Below are 21,057 nucleotides of genomic sequence, written 5' to 3'. Positions count from 1 at the left end.
ATGTACATTCCCAGAGTTTCCTGGAAAGAGGGGCTGATCGTTAAACCACACTGAGAATAGGGGTCTTCTAAACATCTCAAGCCACCTTAACAAACCTCAGTTCCCATAATTCTTTGTGAAAAGCCATGGCTATTTAAAATGATATGATACTGCTTTAAATATATGGTGTGGATGTTGCCTATATGATTTATCAGCTTTAAGGTTGTATCAAGAAAAGAACAAGCATGTGGGAATGGATGGGGAACAGGCAGCATTTACTGAAATGTACACATTTAGGTAACACCACGCCCTTCTTGGGTATGTTCATCGGTGCTTTGGATTAGCAGACAGTATGGAGACACAATGTCTCTGCATTACTGTTGCCAGTACTCCCAGAAGATGAAAATTATGATTGCTTATTTGCAGAGGTTAATTAATTTCAATGTATGCACATTGAAATCTGTCCACTGCCTGGCTGAACAAAAAGTAATATTGGCCGCAGGGACAAAAAAAGAAAAGAAAAATGCTTCTAAGGCTAATTTCAAACTGACCAAGTATTAAGCTTAGCATGAAACTATGCTGCTTAGGGATGGATAAGGAAAGTGTGGGGGCAGTGTTCTTAAATGCCAGAAAGGAAGGAGTGGCTATGGTTTGGCACAGTGTGCAACCTTCCTTCCTTCAGTTTTTCTCAGCAAATGCCCTCATTTTTAATCAATTCCCCCCTAGCTGGGCTCTGAAACCTAAATTAAGTCCAGCTGTGGAAAAACAGCTTGGAGGAAGGCAATTGCTAAACATCTCTTCCTTCTGCCAGCCAATTCTTCCTGACAAATGCCCCCTTCCATCCCTATCTTCGTATAATCTCAGCAACTGCAAGTTTGAAAACAAACATCTGCCAAGGTGTGCTGTTTCACACTTGGCCTTGTTTATGGTCTTCCCTTCTTGTAGGATTCAGGGCCTTCTGGCAGAGAAGGAGGATGACTTTGTGTCAGAAACAGTTGATGGAAACCCTATTCATGTGTCAGCCCTCCATGTGGAGAAGGACTATGGCTGCTGTCCTCTTTGGCTCCATCTCTCTGACCTCTCAGTGTTCAGGGGACATCTAAAGGCTAACATGGAATGGAGGGCAAACACAGGAACAGGGAAAAAGTTTTGTTAGGGCATGTCTGAGAATTAGAATCAGGGATGAGGAATGAAAGAAGTACTGAAAAGACCAACCGTTGCAGTGCTGAAGGGAAAGAAAGAAGAGAAGAGAAGAGTTTGGATTTGATATCAGGCTTTATCACTACCCTAAGGAGTCTCAAAGCAGCTAACAATCTCCTTCCCCTTCCACCCCCCCCCCACAACAAACACTCTGTGAGGTGAGTGGGGCTGAGAGACTTTAGAGAAGTGTGACTAGCCCAAGGTCACCCAGCAGCTGCATGTGGAGGAGTGGGGAAGCGAACCCAGTTCACCAGATTACGAGTCCACCGCTCTTAACAACTACACCATGCTGGCTATGGGAAGGCAGGGCAAAGTGGCCAAAGGGGAGCAGGAGAGCATATCATGATATGTGCAACCCAAAATTTAGTCTTTGATAGTGCATGCCAGTTGCAGCATATGTGAGTTTAATGACACCAACTTATTAAGATCCATTTCGACCAGGAATAATTTCTAGTGAATTGACACCAACACTCCTGTTCGTCATTGGGCCTGTGTTTTACTGCTCTGACCACTAAACCAGGGTTTTGAAAAGCCAGTAAGATTCTGGCATGCTCAAACAATGACTCACCAGATTCTAGGAAGCTTTACCCATGATCCACCAGTTCCTTCCTCAGTCCCTCTCCTTGATCCACCACAGTATTTCAGGCTCCACCCTGACATTGTGACTTCCACCTTGCTCCAGTGACCTTGAGGCCACTATCCTACAAATCATAAGCTTGCAGCCTTCATTATAATCATTTCTTACATACCTGGAACTCCAATGAGATTCACTCCTCCAAGTACTTTTCTAAATGGGGGTGGTGCCGTTGTTTTTCTCCTCCCGAAATCCGATACAGGGTTATTCATTAGATCTTTGTTTATATTTCCTCTCAACTAGAAATAAAATGCATTCTATAAAACATGAAGTTGTCCAATTCCTTTCTAGTGCAACCGAAGATTGAAAGCCCAATTAATAAGCTCAAAACTATTTGGACCCGGGGAATTTAACAATCACTTTTGGAGAGTGGTAATTTACGAAATGTGGCGACTTGCCAGCATGCACACAGCAGCATGGCACCATCTAATGGATGTGGTGACAGGACAGAAGGACCAGGTCTAATTGGAATGCCATTGTGACAAGAGCCAACACCAAAAAAGAAAACATGATTCTACTGAGGAGTGAGGCATTAATATGAGGCTGCAGGATGGCGATAATACAGGATACTCTATAGTTATGTAAATGAGCATATGAATCAGCTCACTCTGTGAAGTAATAACATTTTCTGCCTACATATGCAAAGAGTTTCCTTTTTTCAAAAAAAAGGAAGACAAATAAGAACGAAGCTTCATGTGTGTCAGAGTGTCCTAAAAGTTAGCCCAATGGGACCAACTCCCACCCTCAGAAAAGAGCACAATTCTGCAGAGACATCACAATATTGCAGTTTGGACAAGGCTAGCGGTTACCTACATTCAGTTCCAATCTTCTCACTCCTAGTGTTCCATTCCAAAAGGCCACAAGAGTCCTATATTAAAAAAATGCCTTTCTTTAATGGTAGCTCTGGACGATTCCAAAGTTCCTGGATATTTGCAGGTTACAGCTGTCATAGCTGGCTCAGCACAACATTCCTGCACAGAGTACGGTGGTGGAAGGGAACCAGGGGAAGGCAGCAAAGAGTGAGGAATTACAAAAGAAGCAATCCAAAAGAACGGAGGAGATAAAATGTCAGCCCAGTTTTTCTACTGGGAGTGGACTGTCAATTTGTACATGACTCATGACAACAGGGCACATGTACAGAAAGCAAGTAGGGAAAGGAGGAGAACAATCTTTACATACTTCAGATTCTAGGAAGTAATGTTTCTAACACTATCCTGTAATTGAGGATCCTTCCAAAATCTGAAAAGAAAATATAGTGGTACCTCTGGTTACATAATTCGTTCCGGAGGTCCGTTCTTAACCTGAAACTGTTCTTAACCTGAAGCACCACTTTAGCTAATGGGGCCTCCCACTGCTGCCACGCTGCCGTCACCCGATTTCTGTTCTCATCCTGAAGCAAAGTTCTTAACCCGAGGTACTATTTCTGGGTTAGAGGAGTCTGTAACCTGAAGCGTATGTAACCCGAGGTACCACTGAACAGTTAAGCTTCAGTCCAATAGATTCTGTGCTTTCTGGACAGTAATTGTCACTGAAAGCAGTAGCGCTTCCTTTTACCAGATCAGGTCATTAACCATGATATATCGGGGAAGAATTTATTCAGTAAGAGGTTTTGGAAAGAGTCCAGAACAGTTTCTCCCCAACCCCCCTCCTTTGATTAGTGTCATTAGGCCCACCCAAGCTTTGGTCCACCTTCTGTGGCTGCTGTGGGAAAGAAGGTGTATCCTCTGTCATCCCACCTATAGTAGTGGCAATTGTGGCAGCCTGTATTCTGCACCATATCAGCAAAGACCAATGATGTCATTAGCCTGCACTGACACTTCTGACAGCTCAGTGCCACCCAGGATTGCTATGTATTCTCTGTTAGCTGGTGTTCTGCTTGAAGACACCCTCTATTTCAGTGATGGGGTCCTTGGAGGCTTCCCACGTGACCTCCGGGCCTCCTTCTCTCTGACTGTTGGAGGATAAGAAAAACAGTAAATTGCAGGTGCTGGAGGCTCTGTCTGGATGGCATAGGAGCCAACTCCTAGGGGCCACGGCGGCTTCGGCACCCACAATAAAATATTTGAGGGGGCCAGGCCCTTACAAAGTTCATGGGCATTCCCATTCAAATAGTGTGTGCGCACTGCATTGTGTGATTGGTTATGCAGGGGGGCTTACCTGGGCCCCCACAATATTTCAAGTTGGCACCCCTGCTGGATGGGGAACCTGGCATAAGGAGCTATGTGGACACTGAAACAAATGGATCCTTTTCATCAAGGCAAATTGGTGGTGCAATGTGCCTGATCTAGATCAAAACCACAGTCTGAGAAAGGGTTAGAGCCCCCCACAACTCAGACCCTAATCCCTAGCTTCTGGTACTTGCATTGGGAATAGATATCCCATTGGAAAAAACTGATTTTTCTCCCTCAATGCAAAGTGCAGTGGTGTGTGTCTGTGTACAAGAATAAATGGATGATGGATGAAAATGGGTGGGCAGGTGTGGTGGGTGTATGATGAAAGTGGGTAGAGTGGCTTTTAGGCTCCATCCCCACCCCCCACCCCCGGTATGTAACCCATAACACTTTATCTTAAGAAACGGTGGCCCTCTGGGGGGCAGAAGGTTTCCCACTCCTGCTCTGTTTGAAGGGCTGTCCTGTCAGAGTCCAGTTAAATCGAAGAAGGGAGAGGAGAGCAGAAACTTTGAAGTCGCCCCTCACCTGTTAGCTCCTGCACCACAGTCTAAGCAAACACACAAATCATTGCCTTTGAGGTATTGTATTTATATTTACATTACAATAATCCGTTCTAAATTTGCATCCATACATATACATTAGTATATGCAATTTTTACGAAACTCTGCATTTTCTCTATTCCTGTTTTTGAAAAGTGATAAGTGGCCGCCCGGATGCCATCTTTACATTAAAATATATTATAATTTGGTCCAGTTTTGAGAGATACCCATGAAAAATTATGTCTGTCAAATTACAAAAAGATTAGGCATCCCACACCACTTTAATTTGTTTTTTATATGTTTTCCTCTAAGTATTCTTCCATGGACAAAAAGATTGCGGAGTGGTTTTCCCCTTCACTCTGCTTTCTCTGTTTGTTTGTTTTACTATTTTAGCAGTTATTGCTTGAAAATAGTGCCTGGTTAACAAAAAGAAATGCGCAACTTAGCTTTGTGGAAAAACCCAAAACCTCTTATCATGGTGGTGAACAGAGCTAATGCTGGATGCTTCCACAGAAGGTAACAGAACCGCTGCATTCAGCTGATAGGGAATAATTTGGTCAGGAGGGGAGTTTTCTTTCTAAACTGAATTAGTAATTGGCAGATGCCTCAAAGAAAGAAGGTTTATATAATCCTATTGCTCCAAGCTCTTTTTTCTTCTGTGCTCCCAAATGAGTAGGCACCCAAAGCTGCCAACATTTAGTCACCAAAAACACTCTGGCCATTTTCACATTTAACTATACTCTTTCTGTCTTTCCCCCGCTTTTCCTTCCCCACAAAAAATCTCATTATTTTCCCCTATATAAACAAGTTGGTGGAAGGAGGCAGATAAGCTATCTCCTAACGGTTGGGAGATTGTATCCAAAGGCCCTGGAGCAAACTGGTGAGTTTTGCGTCCTCTTTCTTCACTTCAAGGCAAAATTAATCCAAGTAAGATTGAGAAAGTAACTCAGAACAAAAGGGAGGGGGGATACTGACGGATTCAGTGATGAAACTGGCAGTAGGCTCACTGAGGGGGCATAGGATAAGTTGTCAAGTACAGTGTTACCTCAGGTTAAGAACTTAATTCGTTCTGGAGGTCCGTTCTTAACCTGAAACTGTTCTTAACCTGAGGTACCACTTTAGCTAATGGGGCCTCAGGCTGCCACCACACGATTTCTGTTCTCATCCTGAAGCAAAGTTCTTAACCCGAGGTACTATTACTGGGTTAGCAGAGTCCGTAACCTGAAGCGTCTGTAACCTGAGGTACCACTGTATTGGAGTGAGCCAGCAGGGTTTGGGAAACAGACCATCCCCATTATAGTCAAAAGGAATAAACCAAGCAGGAAGGGAGTGTCCTCCCTCCAACCTTCTAATAACTCACATGTAGGCACCAAACAGGTTATCAGGCTTTATTGGCATCTTCTCTGGCACCAGTTACAGGCATCAAATGACAGTCTAATCTACGGCGTGTTCTCTCCTTCCTCTTGGAAGAATTATAGGTGCTGAGGAATGCTGGCAACCCCATCACCAGCTCCCACTTTGGGGACTAATTGTTAACACCTGCCTGAGGGATCCCACCCAGCGATACTTGCTTACAGAATCAGGTCCAGTACCAAGGACCTTCTGGCGGTTCCCTCACTGTGAGAAGCGAAGTTACAGGGAACCAGGCAGAGGGCCTTCTCAGTAGTGGCATCCACCCTGTGGAATGCCCTCCCATCAGATGTCAAGGAAATAAACAACTATCTGACTTTTAGAAGACATCTGAAGGCAGCCCTGTTTAGGGAATTTTTTAATGTTTGACGTTTATTGTGTTTTTAATGTTCTGTTGGGAGCCGCCCAGAGTGGCTGGGGAAACCCAGCCAGATGAGACGGGTATAAATAATAAATTATTATTGTTATTATTATTATTACTACTCCTTTATGACAGGGAGGAGTAGTGTTATATCTAAAGGTTGTGTACACCTGTGAGGAGATCCATGACTTGGAGCATGGAAGGCAAATTGAGAATATTGGGGTACATTGTGTAGGAGACAAAAACAGTGAAGTCACCACTGTTTCCTTCTCCTCCTCCTCCTCTTCCCTTCCTGTTTGGTCTTTTCTTTTTGAATAGGTCTTACTCCTCAGTTATTTCAGTCTAGTCATTTCATTCCACCAGGTTTCAGTAATGCCCATTATATCACATTTGTATTAAGAGCTCAAGTTCATCTTGTGAACTTTAGCACAGAAACAGGGGAGGGAGCTTGACTTCCCTGTTACGTGGGAGCAGTGCTGATGGTTTTTTTTTGGGGGGGGGGTAGAAAAAGAAGTGCTGGAACTCACCATGAACACCTCTTTTGTTCTCTTAGAATGGCAATGGTGCACACCTGAGAAGTGCTGGAACTGAGTTCTGGCTGAAAAAAAGCCCTGTGTGGGAGCACAGAATATGGTATGACAACAGAAGTTGATGGGGTGAGAACTAGGGGAGACAGGGTGACTACATTTGCCTTCTCAAGGTTTCATCACCTGATGAAGTCTTTTGGAAGAATGTGTGTGTGTGTGTGTGTGTGTGTGTGTGTGTGTGTACGCGTGTGTGTGTGTCTGGCTGCCTGCCTGCCTGTGTGTGTGTGTGTCTGTGTTTTGTACATTTTTACAAAAGTCTGAGCCATTTCATATTTGAGTGCTGTGGCTTTGAGAGAGAGAGAGGTTCCCACTAGGCTTCTGGTAATATAAGCTGCAATTTCTTTTTGAGTTCTGTCTTTCAGGAGAATCTCTCATTTGGAGCCTTCCCTTTTGAGTGACAGAATAATGCTGATGATCATTAAGCTGTATCACTTGCCAAGCTTGCCTCCGTTGTTGGCAGTTTTCCTGAGACACTCTGGTGTCGTGGCATGGCATTAATCTTTCTAATGGTTCACACAATGCTACCTGGCATGATATTCAAAAGTCAAGTTCTTGACACAAAGGCCCTTTACAGCTACAAAGTGCAGGATGTCATGATAATTCTAGGCAGCGCATTACCACAGGGAGCAGGGCTTTTCAAAGCATGCACCTTTTCATCAGAAGCTAAAAGATGTGAAGTGTCTTTGGGGGGGGGCTGGGGGGGAATATAAAAAAAAAAGTCAAACAAAATATAGAGATGCCGTGGGATTAGGTCATTAAATTCCACTACGGTGGAATTTACTGGGCCGTTCACTCTGCCATTGTGGACTTTCCTTCAAGAAAGGCAAATGAAGCAGCCTAGAAGGACAGAATTGTAATTAACTTTATCAGCCATCAATCCCATTCCCCTAAGCACCATGATGTGTTCCTGCAAACGCTTTCCCTTCAAGGTGGAACTCCAAAGGAACTCCCTTTGAAAAAATTGTCAGGAAGAACATTTAGTTCATACTTGCTAGATTCTGGAAGTGGGTGGGAAAGGTATCTGTCTACTTAGCACTCATTGCCTTTTTGGTACATACTTTCAAATTTCACTAACAGCTATCATGAATGCACTCTCTTTGACAAAATTTAAGTATATAATCCAAAATGCAAAGCCAATATATTATTATTAATCATAATAGATTATTGCTATTACTGTTCTGCCACTGTTAATAGTGTAAATGTCACAGTCTGTTCTTTCCTGCTTTTTTATGCATCTGATTAAGTGGACTATACTTCATATGAGCTTATGCCATAATGAAAGTGATGGTCTTTAAGGTGCCACTCATTAGTGTTAAAATATATTGTGATATAATAACATTAATTGCTATATAATCATTATATTATATCACTTTATGTTATATTATAGTCCTAATAAAACAATCAGTTGGAAGTGGACAAATTTGTCCATTTCAGTTTCTCTCTGTTTCTCTTTTTTCCAATCTTAATTTCAGTTCTCTGCAATTTTCTTTTCTTTTTTTTTAACTCCTCACAAAACTTCACCAGGATCTTAGTCCATGTATTTCCTACTACAGTGGTACCTCGGGTTAAGAACTTAATTCATTCTGGAGGTCCGTTCTTAACCTGAGCTGTTCTTAAGCTGAGGTACCACTTTAGCTAATGGGGCCACTGCTGCCGCAGCGCAATTTCTGTTCTCATCCTGAAGCAAAGTTCTTAACCTGAGGTACTATTTCTGGGTTGGCGGAGTCTGTAACCTGAAGCGTCTGTAACCTGAGGTACCACTGTTTGCACATTTTTTTCCAAAGAGCTTCTCCTAATACAATATGCTTTGTGTGTTATTTTCACTAATAAATTCATTTTTATGTCCACTTTTCCCTATTACACATATTTCTGCACACATTACTTGGTGGGAGAACTGCATTACGAATACAGAGAAGTGTGACTTTTGAAGGGAAACTGCATTTCAGTCTGTGTTATGGAATTTAAGTCACTGTGCATTTAAAAAAAAAGTGACCCAAGCTTCACTGAAGAAGCCCTCTTTCATTTGTTTGCCCTGTGACGGTAGACAAAATATTTGTAGTCATGGGGATCTAATGTGGTTTTAATTGGATTGTGTTTTTTTTAATCATATCTTGTACAACACCTTGGAAGGGGAATTGTGCCCTGAAAGGCAGTCTATAAATCAGTTAATAAAGGAAATATCAATAAAGAAGACAGAGAACCATTGCTGCTGTACTCTGCTAGCTCTTCCTGAGCTTCCTTCTGCTTCCCCCACCACCATTATGAGCAAACTCATACTTCAGGAGCAGAAGAAGACCCAGCAGGGGGCAGAAGCAATGGCCTACATCCCAATGAGCGCTGGTGCTCCACAGACCACCTCCCATCAAAGGACAGACTGAGACACCCCAAGCCAAAGCAGATTCCTTGCAAGAAGCCTATACAGCACAGTAGGGCTACTGCAGTCATAATCTAAGGACCTCCTTCATGCGCCCACCCCACAAGAGGTCCGGAGGGTGGTGGCCTTTTCCGTGGTGGTTCCCTGTTTGTGGGATGCTCTCCCCAGAGAGGCTCACCTGGCACCATCATTATATATCTTTAGGCAGAAACTTTCCTCTATAACCAGGCCTCTGGCCTTTAACTATCTGTGGCCTTTTTGAAGTGAGTAGGATGTTTTTAATGTATTTCTTTTTCCACTTTGGTTTTGATGAATCTATGGGGAGGAGTTGTTTTGTTGGTTGGTTGTAAGTCGTTATGGGCTGTCTCGGGCAAAGTAAAGTAGGTAACAAATTTTATTAATAAATAAAGTTGAAATATACTCAGAGTCGCAAAGTGATTTCATGCTCTTTATTCAGCTCATAGTGGTGAGGAGGAATGAATGAAAGACCCTCCTTGTTGATTTGCGAGTAGTTCCGCTCAGTTGCGTTGAGTGTCTGGGAAAAGTATGCCACCGGTACCTCTCTTCCATCCAGGAGTTGGTGTCCCAGGACAGCGCCAATGCCATAGGGCGAGGCGTCGCATGCTAGCACCACCGGCAGCCTCTCGTCGAAGTGTGCCAAGACCGAGTTTGAGACAAGCAAGTCCTTGACTGCCTGGAATGCGGCCTCCTGGTGCTGGCCCCACACCCAAGGGGCCCGCTTGTCCAGGAGTCTGTGTAGGGGCTCCGCTACCGCCGCCTTGTGGGGAAGGAAGGAATGGTAAAAGTTCAATAGTCCCAAGAAGGCATGAAGTTCAGTCTTGTTCTTGGGCGCTGGGGCATCACAAATGGCCCGTACCTTGTCCCCAGTCGGGTGGACCCCTTCTGCGTCCACCATAACTCCCAGAAAGTCCACCTGAGGCACTCCTAGTAGACATTTTCCCCGCTTCACCTTGAGACCCGCCATCTGGAAACGGTGCAGAACAGTGCGGAGGCGGTCCTCAAACTCCTCTGGTGTGGGCCCGGCAATCAACACATCATCGAAGAAGGGGGTGACACCAGGAATCCCTTTAAGGAGAGAGTCCATTAGATTCTGGAATATGCCTGGTGCCACGCTGACACCGAATTGCAGCCGCTTTACCCTGAACGCTCCTCTGTGCGTCACAATCGTCTGTGCCTCTGTTGTGGCCTCATCTACTGGCAGCTGTTGACATGCTTGGGCCAAGTCCAGCTTGCCAAACATTTTCGACCCAGCCAGGGTGGCAAGGACATGGCTGACCACTGGCACTGGGTATGCATGGGCCGTGAGGACCTTGTTTATGGTATATTTGTAGTCTGCGCAGATGCGGACCGAACCATTAGGCTTGACGGGTGTGACGATTGGGGTTTCCCAGGGGGCATTAGGCACCGGCTCCAGCACTCCTTGCTCCATGAGTCGGTCCAATTTCTCGCCTATACGGGGTTTCAGGGCGAACGGGACCCGGCGGGCCTTGAGCCTGACCGGTCGTACTGCGGGGTCAAGCTGTAGAGCAATGGGGGGGGCCGTATACTGTCCCAATTTCCCATTGAAAACCCCCGGAAATTCCTTGCATATGGCATCCACGTCCACTTATAAGCTCATGTGCTTCACCCCGGTGACGGCTAGCCCCAGTGGTCCAAACCATGCCAATCCCAGTAAGCTAATGTAGGGGCCCTTGACCACAAGCAAGTCCAGTTGCCGCGTCCGCCCTCGGTATTGCACCCTGAAGGTCCCCACCCCCATTGTGGGGACCTTACGTTTCTGGAAGTCCCGGAGGGTAAATGGGGCCGGCCTGAGTTTGGGACCCCCAGTAGGACACAGTTTCCTTAAGGTCCTTGCCGAGATTATGGATAGAGTTGAACCCGTGTCAAGCTCCATGCGGCATGGGGCCCCCTCTATCTGTACCTCTACATAAATTTTCTCTACGTTGGGGTGGGGCAACTGGTATACCTGGAAGTCCGTGAGCTCCGTCGAGTTGCCTTGGTGCGTTGGGCCCCGGGACCTGGGGCTCTTGGATTGGTCATCTGATGCCTGGCGTCGGGTGGGCCGAGCCCGACACACCTGGGCAATGTGTCCCAATTTTCTGCACTGCCTGCACTCTGCGTTGCGGAAACGGCAGGTCCTCCTCTCGTGACTTTCTCCACAGCTTGCGCAGTTCCCTCCTTCTCGTCGAGGCAGCTGTGGTATGTGGGCTGCTTGAGTGCGCTGCTGTACTCGGTGCACCTCCTCCCTGTTGGATCCTGAGTCGTCGGTGAGGTCTTCGTGGTGGACCCTCGGTTGGGACGGCTGGCTCAGCCGTGCCTCTTGCGTCGACCTCTCGGCAGCTTCCGTTGCCAGGGCCTCCTCCAGAGCGACCTGGAACGTTAGGTTCTTCTCAGCATAGAGGCGTCGTTGCAGCTTCTCATCCTTCAGGCCACCGACGAGGCGGTCACGAAGCATGTTCTCCAGCTCTGAGAAGTTGCAGAACCGGGCAGCTTGGCGGAGAGAGGTCACAAACCCAGTTATGGTTTCCCCAGGTGCTTGCCGCTTTGTGTAGAAGGCATTTCGACGAGCCACCACTGAGGGCTGTGGCGAAAAGTGCCCCTTCAGCTGTTCCATTATTGTTTTGTATGGAACAGTAGCAACGTCTTCAGGCGCAAGGAGAGCCCGGGCGATTTCAAACGTCTCCTCTCCGCAGACGCTGAAGAATATTGCCCTCTTCTTGGCGTCTTCTTCATCAGTGACCGCTTTGGCTTCTAGGAGGAAGGTGAATTGGGAGGCGTACACTTCCCAGTCTCCAGATGCTGGGTTGAACGGCGAGAAGCTGCTGTCGGTTGCCATTCTGAGTTCCTTGTGTCCCGGAGCTGAAGCCTGGATACACGGTGCGAGGCAGTGGTGCGGCAGGTGGCGGTGCTGCAGTGCTGTGTGTGGCAGTCAGCTCAGCGGAATCCCACCTTCGTCGCCAGTGAAATATACTCAGAGTCGCAAAGTGATTTCATGCTCTTTATTCAGCTCATAGTGGTGAGGAGGAATGAATGAAAGTCCCCTCAAAGTATCTGCTTTATATACATTATTTACACAATGGGCTGCACATGATTGGATAATTCCGGAATTCTACTGTAAGCCAATCAGGTTGTGGATTCACTTCTATCTGGAGCATGATTGGGTGGTTCCTGCCAACCAATCATACTGCTGCATTGTTCTAGGACCAATCAGACTGCTGCATTCTGAATCCTATTGTTCTAGGACCAATCAGACTGCTGCCTTTTGGATCCTATTGTTCTAGGACCAATCAGACTGCTGCAGTTTGAATCCTATTCAACTCAGTACATAACACCCCTCCCCTCTAAGTTCCAGTCCTGCCCGGGAGGTCGCATTCATAGTCCTCAAGGTACGCCGGCGGCCTACGTGTGCGTTGTGGCCTGGGGTGTTCCCTGGTCCGGGGTTCAGGTTCTGGCTCGTGTTCCAAGGATGCTGGCTGTGATGGGGCTGTTTGGTCTGGCGCAACCGGCTCGCTCAGTCGTGGTTCTGGTTCCGGTGTCCTTTCGGCCTCACGGGTCCTCTCTGTATTTACTGATTCTGCCTCTCCTGCTTGCCCCTGCTGCTCTATGGGCCTCACTGCCCCACTGTTCCCTTGGGACTCCTCTGACCTGTCCTCCTCCTCCTGGTTTTCTCCCGGGAATCGTCGCCGTATCTGGTCGCAGTGGCGGCGCCAGCATTGCCCCCCATCTGTTAGCACCTCATACGACACGGGGCCAGTGACCCTGGTGACTGTGGCAGGTACCCATGCAGGGCCTGCCCCAAAATTCTTTGCGTACACTGGGTCCTGGGCCTCGAAGGTCCGGGGGTTCCTGCCTTCCCCCACCACTACCTCATCCTGAGCTCTATCGGGGTGAAGGCGGTCCAATCTGATTGCAAGTCGCCGACCCATTAGTAGTTCAGCGGGGCTCCGGCCAGTCGTTGAGCTGGGGGTGCTGTGCTGTGCTAGAAGGAATGTGGCAAGGCGGTACTCCCAATCCCCTTGCGTCATGCGGCGAAGGGTGTCCTTGGTGGTCCGCACCATGCGTTCTGCTTATATAACAAAACAAAACAAAACATAACAAAAGTGTTGCCAAAACCTGTCTTCCTGTTTCTCTAAAGTTTTCTTTCCCTGCAAAAGAAGCTTTAAGTTTCCTGGCTCATTCGCAGGGTGCGTTTGAATGTCTTTATAGTTTCAGTCACAGAGGGGCTGAGCTTACCGTTTCATTGTAAACCAGCCAAGGACAGTGTGCAAATTTCTCTTTTCATTAAACATGCCTCTAGCACTCTATAGCCCCTGTGGTTATCTGCCCTACCTATTTTTATTTTTATTTTAAGTCCCATAAATGCAGTGCAATTTCTTTTCTCATTGATTGGTGCAGACTGATCTGGGGCGGGGGTCCTCATGAAATCTTCCCAAAGCTTTAAGTGAAATGCAGGAAACTAAGGAGGCTGGCATCAGTGCACTCAATTCTTTCATTTTTAAGGAAAGTAAAAAAAAAAAATCAAAAAAATCTGTGCTGCATTCTTTAAAGGTAAAAAAGACCTCATGTAGAAAAACAACAACAAGGAACCGCTAATCAGCATCCCCATCGTTCCATGCTTACAGGAAAGGCCAGTTGAGGACATCTTTTTCAAGATGTGTGGGCATCTGGGAAGTTTACAAAATTAAAGTCACTGCAGAGAGGTGACTTGCAGAATGGAAGAAAGGGCATTCATAAAACTGCTCAGCCACCTCAGAGGTAAGGTGAGCGCAACAAAAAGCCCATGAGAATTTCACCAGTGATTCCTCCTCCCTTCGATAATTAATTGATGGGGTGGAGGGGGACCACAGTAGTAATTGTTGATGCAGCACTAAGTAGGACAGAATTATTATCCTCTTGTATAAGAAGTAATAACACTGAGAGCAAGCGGATTGTTGAAGGCCGCCCACTTAGCTCACAGCAGTGTTTCCCTGTGAAAAGGGGACATCCAGTTTATAACTCTTCCTCTCCCTCTTACTTTCAGCAAGTAGTGATATCAGGATAAATAGCTCTGCTGCTCTGAAGCCCATTTTCACACAAATTGAAAATGGGTGTGTAATATCTGAAGTTACAGGATCATGGCATGCTTTTCCTGACATAGTAGCAAACATGCATTAAAAATTAGCTAATTCCCAATCTCTTCTCCCTTAGGAGAAAGAAAGCAGAGTATTCAAACCTCGGTAGATCACAGACTTTGCATGCAGTAGGTCACAGGTTCAATCCCTGACATCTGCTGTCTGAAACACTGCATCACCATTGCTGGTCAGTGGAGACCAGAAATGGAGAACCATTTCTGTGGTCTTCCAAATGTTGCTGGACTACAACTCCCATCATCCATGACCACTGATCATGTTAGCTGAGGCTGATGGGAATTGGAGTACAACCACATCTGGAGGGTTATAGATTCCCCATTCTTGGTGAAGACAATACTGGATTAGATGGATTAATGATTAACTAAAAGAGAGATTCCTGTGCTCCAATGGCTAGAAGTGGCCATAGGGTAGGACTTGGAGGGCACAGTTCTGAGAATGAGCCTTTCTATGTTATGCGCTCTGCTGACAGGAGTGTCATCTAGGGGAGGTCATGCTTTCCCCCTCCTCTTTCACCACCAGGTGTGATTATTGCTTGGAAACATCTATACCTCTGGTTATGAGGAACTATGAAAAGTAGATGCATATAAAACACACTGCTTTTTTTTTTTGCAGGGTAACCTTGAAAGCCTCCAAGATTAAGCCTCTGAAGCTTGCTCTTAATTTCCACACACACACACACACACACACACACACACACACACACACACAAAACCACATAGTGGCTGCAGTCTCTTCACCCTCATCCCAATAAAGCCTGAAATGGCGTCACAAATCAAGCGAGTAGGAGTAGCCGAGTTTTGGCAAAGGCTGAATAAGACAGGCACAAGGCGACAAGAGAAGGGGAGGGAGGCGAGTCCCTGTGCTCCTCCGACTCTCTTGACTTTCAGCCTGACTTCCATAGTTGGAAGTCAGTTTAAATATTTCATCCGCTGGAAGGCATTCTTAGCAGACATGCATAAAAGCCCAATGAAAGCCACATATCTTTCCACCCGGCCTTTTAACAAGAGAACAGAACACTCTCTTCATCGAGCGACAACTCAAAAATCACTAGAGGAAGGAGGTTTTTCTCTCTGCTGCCACGAGATGTGGAGCAGCACTTCTGAATCCTCTTGGTGCATTGCTTCAAGATGCTTGTGTCGGAAGGGAGCAGAGCGTCTTTTTCTAAAATGTAATTGAAAATCCTGCAAAATGTTGTTAATAATGCTTATAATGCGCTGCTTTTTAATACCTGGACCGCAGCTTGCCATTTCAGAGCATTCAGAATGCTTAGCTGCACAGGGGAAGTAAATTGTTCATGTATCACCGTCAAGCGCTGATCCCATACGGCTTCATGTTGTGCCATAAAACAAGGCAATGACATGAGCTCTGCCATGCTACCTGGCTATAAAGAAAGGCTAAACACATTCAGAAAGTGACAGAGAAGGGAAAATGGTGGGTGGAAGGTCACTTTTTCATCATTCATCGTCTTCTCTTCTAAGCCGTGAATTAAAAAATTAAGGAAAACAGTTGTTTACTCTGATTGGCTTGCCTACTCTTGCCAGGAGCAAAGATAAGCAAGAGGGAGAAACTACTTCGATTCTAGATTCGAAATAGAAAAAGAAGTTTCACTGAACATCAGCTAGGAGTGTGTTTATTCAAGAAACTAAAGTAGTAGTAGTAGTAGTAGTAGTAGTAGTAGTAGTAGTAGTAGTAATTTATTGTTTATACCCAGCCCATCTGGCTGGATTTCCCCTGCCATTCTGGGCGGCTCCCAACAGAATTAAAAGCACAATAAAGCATCAAACATTAAAAACCTCCCTAAACTAAAGTCATTAAACAACCTTTAACTTTCTTGAAGGAGGTGGGTGGTCTGTTCCTAAATGTGATAACTGTCCACTATGGAACAGCCTCATCTGGGATATTTATGTCCAGGATTAAGCCTTGCAAAAAAGAAAAAGAAAAAAAGAAATACTCTGGCATTCATTCAGGGCCAGATTAAGATCTTTAGAGGCCCTAAGCATTTGAAAGATTTGGGTGCTCCCATACATATCCAATTCAAAATATAAACAATAAAACGTAACGTAAAATTTTATTTTTCAAAATGAAATGAAACCTACAGTAAGATGGAAAAGAATGTTTATTTTTGTATATTTGTGTAAATAATGCTTATTTTTGTTCAGCTGCACCATACGGTCTATGACAAACCCAGCAATGGAAAATTTCTGGGGTGCCCCCCTTCCCTTGACGCCCTAAGCACGTGCTTATTTTGCTTAATGGTTAATCCAGCCCTGCATTCATTGCAAAAAATATTTATAGCAGCCTGGCTCTTTAAGACTGGGGAGCTTGAGTCTCTTCTCTGATACTCTGACAATTAAGATTGTGCCTTGTCATGCCCCCAGCTCAGTCACCCAGCCACTATCATTTCAAAGCATGCAATTACACCGATGGTATTTCTAACCTTTCTAACTCCCCTCCTAAATGTATTTTAAAATAAGTCAACAGAAATCAATGTCGATCGCAGCCAAGTAAATGAGCTGATAATTGGAGTATATAAAGGCCACGAAAAGTGCATGATACTGGTTTTTTCAGGACTAGGTTGCAGGGTTCAGTGGCAAGGCTGGCTGCTCTTCATGGGATCCCAGCCTAACTTTCCTATTAATGTGCTAGGTTTCTACATGCAAGGAGCATATGACACAGAGAACATCCAGTGGTGCAATCTCCCATCTGCTTTCACTGGGAAGACCTCTGTTGCTTTATACCACTTGCGTATCACATCTCTATCCCTCTCAAAAGAGTTTCATACACCTTATATTTAGATAATGCCGGTGACCTAAGCAGGCAAGACTTTCCATTAAGGAAGTGTAGCTGCCTTAGCTTATTGCAGATTCTGACAGGTTTTACACAGGTTTTCAAATATATTTAAGGTAAAAGACTTGAGGAACGATTTCAATAAAAACCAATTCACCCCAAAATATCAAACAATATTTCCATAATAACAATATATGGTGGGAGAGCATAAAACATAGGCAAAAAAAAAGGTGGTAGTGGTGTTTCCAATAAGAGCAAGCAGATTTTTTATTGATCTTGAGCTAGCCTTTCAGCAAATACCTTACACAAAATATATCTCCAGGCGATATGTCTAATGGAGAAGAGAAGATACCAGGAGGAGCTTCCCTGACATAAAGTCAGGTCATGACAGGAAGAACCCAGTGCTGTACCATTTCAGTCTAATACTTACATCCTTAAAGTCACATAAAGCAGCAATATCCTCCAATTTGGAAAAAAAATGTCTTGCCTCATCATTCTCAAGCGATGAGCTGTCTGAAATCCAGTTGAACGCCCTACATGTCAGCATTTCCTAAACAAAGTTTCCACTCAGATTCAAAACCAAATCCTTGACTTTAGGTCAGGTGCGAGTTCCCTACTTACAATCCCTAACAGAACTGTTTGGAAGCTCCAAAAATATTTTCACTGCATGTTCATCTTGCAGTCATAGCAAGCAATACTAGCTTAACGAGATTTCTTCCACTTAAGTCCCTGTCAACATCTTTCTTTCCTCTTCAGGAAATAGGAAAAAGAAAGCGCCTACCATTAAAAAAAATAAATGGTGGGGAAGAAACAAAATACAGTCCATTTTTTTTTTACAAGGGTGGCCAATCTGGTGCCCATGGGCATAAGGAAGGTCTTCGTGGGCACCATGGTGCCTATCGGTGCTGGGATGGCAACCCCTATGGAGGGTGAAAAAGAGGCATCATTCAGGAACTAGGTTTTTTTAAAAAAACATACCTTGTTATTTTGTTCCATAGCCCCAGGTACCTTGAAGAAGGAGAAGGAGAAGGAGAAGGAGAAGGAGAAGGAGAAGGAGAAGGAGAAGGAGAAGGAGAAGAAGAAGAAGAAGAAGAAGAAGAAGAAGAAGAAGAAGAAGAAGAAGAGTTTGGATTTGATATCCCGCCTTTCACTCCCTTTAAGGAGTCTCAAAGCGGCTAACATTCTCCTTTCCCTTCCTCCCCCACAACAAACACTCTGTGAGGTGAGTGGGGCTGAGAGACTTCAGAGAAGTGTGACTAGCCCAAGGTCACCCAGCAGCTGCATGTGGAGGAGTGGAGACGCAAACCCAGTTCACCAGATTACGAGACTACCACTCTTAACCACTACACTGGCTCTGGTCACACATTGGGTCTGATTCTAACTATCTTATTAGTAAGAGGCCTACCTATCTGGATCTTGCTTAAACTCTGACAGTGACACCTGACAAAAAAATCTTCAAATAGCAGCACATATGCTTATGTAGTGTTGTGCCTCTTGCTCTTATTCTCCTGGGATCTTACGTTCCTTCTGTGGCTGTCTACTTGTTATTCTTCCCCATAGGATCATCTGTTCTGTTGCACACTGCTAATGTTATAGGTAGCAGAGTGTGGCAATATCATGGCTGTTGTGCTCTGTCAAAATGCATTCCGTTCTTGTGGAAACTAGAGCTTGGGGCTATTCTTTTTCATAACTTTGCAAATGTGCCTTTGACATCAGTAAGAGATTTGTGCAAAGCTCAAGGACAGGAAAGGACCTCAGTCCGTAAAAATAGTGCTACCACATGGCTCACCTAAGCAAAAACAAAGCAAAATCACAACATCTAAAATTACTTCACTGATCTGTTCAAAACATCTCAAATGTCATACAGCCAGATGTGCTTTTTGGCATTCCAAGGTTTGAATAGCTATATGAATTGTATCACTATAATTAGCAGTAAAACATAGCAAACATGGTCATTTTCCATATGCCTATTATTATTTTCTTTGGGTGTATATTTGCTATGTGCTAGACTACCGTGGAGCCAGGAACTGGCAGTCAAAAAGCTGCAATTTGAACATCTCAGCCACTTTACTGATTGCAACCACAAGAGAATGATATGGCTGATGGCCCAGTTCCACCCTATCTGGACAGGGATAACTTGGCTGCAGTCATTTATGTCCTGGTAACCTCAAGATTACAGCAATGTGCTTTGCACAGGTCTGCCTTTGAAAACGGTCCAGAAATTGCAGCTAGTGCAGAATGAGGCTGCCTGATTGTTGACAGGCTCAATGTGAGCAACTCATATACCGCTGATCACAGCACAGCTGCACTGGCTGCCTGTATGTTTCTGGACCCGGTTCAAAGAGCTGGTTAAACCTATACAGTAATGCCATTTGTGGCTCAAGACCCTGTCCTGATATGAACTTACTTTCAGTCCTTCCAAGTCCTTCTCTTGATACTCCTGCTGAGGGAGGCTCAGAATGTGGCCACAAGCACAAGGGCCTTTTCAGTTGTGGCTCCCCATCTTCCCAGTGAAGTCTGCCTAATGCCATCATTAACATCCTATTTGGTGCCATGTGAAAACTGATCTATTTCCCCAGGTATTTGTTGGGTTATTATGACAAGCTTGGATGGATGGAAAGCTTTGGCTGCAGAAGTGTTTGTTGCTATTCTGCTGGGTTTGTTTATGGGGTTTTGGAATGATTTTCTTGAAAAATGTTGGTTTATACGTTATGGCTTGGCTAGTAGTCTTTTTGTGAGTCATTTAGATGCTTTATTGTAGGAAGCAAAACAACAACAACAACAACAACAACAACAACAACACAGCATATGATTAAGCACCAAACATCGCTTCGCACTGTGTCATGTATAGCTGTGGTCCACATCTAGATGTTGTATATGAAAGACTTTACCCCCTGTGTAGACAATCATGTGCTCTGAGTCTGTCCAGATCAATATCACATTATGTTTTTGGCATATGAAGGTAAGGTATTTGCAGCCTTTATTCCGATTGTCACATTAAACTGACAAGGGGGCAAATACGGGCACATCCACAAAACACTAAACATTGTTTCTTCTGTTGTATTATCCCACCCCATTTTGCTATTGTTTAAGCATTTTCTTTGGTCTTCTACAGATTCAAGTTACATGATGAAAGAATAAAGTCAGAACAAATGAGGAAAATCTGTTGGACGTGAACAAGTACTCAACCAATTATTTTTGGTATGTAATCTCCCCAGATTCCTATGTAAACCTGGGTAAGTATATTTCATAGACTGTGTTATGAAGGTCAGGCTAACTAATTAAAATAGCCACTCTTGGATCTATCTATAAAACAATTGGGCTGCTTCTTTTTTTTTCAGACAAAGGCTGATCAGATAACAGGCTAATTCCTTAACTGAAACTGACACAAGGGAACCAAATTATCTTTCATACTAAAGACTAATTTGATCTGAAGCTGGCTACTAATTGTGAATGTTCTGAAACTACCAATCTGTATTTCTTGCGAGACTGCAAAGCCTAAGCCAATACTTGTTTCCTGGCTACTCTATGGGATTTACTTAAATATGTTTGTGATGGATTTACTTAAAGAGGTTTGTGGTTTGCACAACTGACAGTTGGTGGAACAGCAGAATTTGTTTACTCTTTAAGTTCTTTTCCCCCTGCATAACAGATGTGCAACCTTTTTTTAGAGATTGCTCATGATCCACCAGGTAGCACAGCTTCTCAAATATGCCTTTTCAGTTGATGTACAAAGGGCAAATTTTCAAGAAGCAGCAGCAACTACATCAATAGGCACAGGAGGATCAAATCCGCCCTGTGAAATTCAGCATAAATCAACTGATTTCAAGAGGAACATGCTGAGCTACAGAGGCTCACACCTCTG

Source organism: Podarcis filfolensis, assembly GCF_964270895.1.
Source record: "Podarcis filfolensis genome assembly, chromosome: 3".
In the NCBI taxonomy this organism is placed as follows: domain Eukaryota; kingdom Metazoa; phylum Chordata; class Lepidosauria; order Squamata; family Lacertidae; genus Podarcis; species Podarcis filfolensis.
This window is presented reverse-complemented; position numbering follows the sequence as displayed.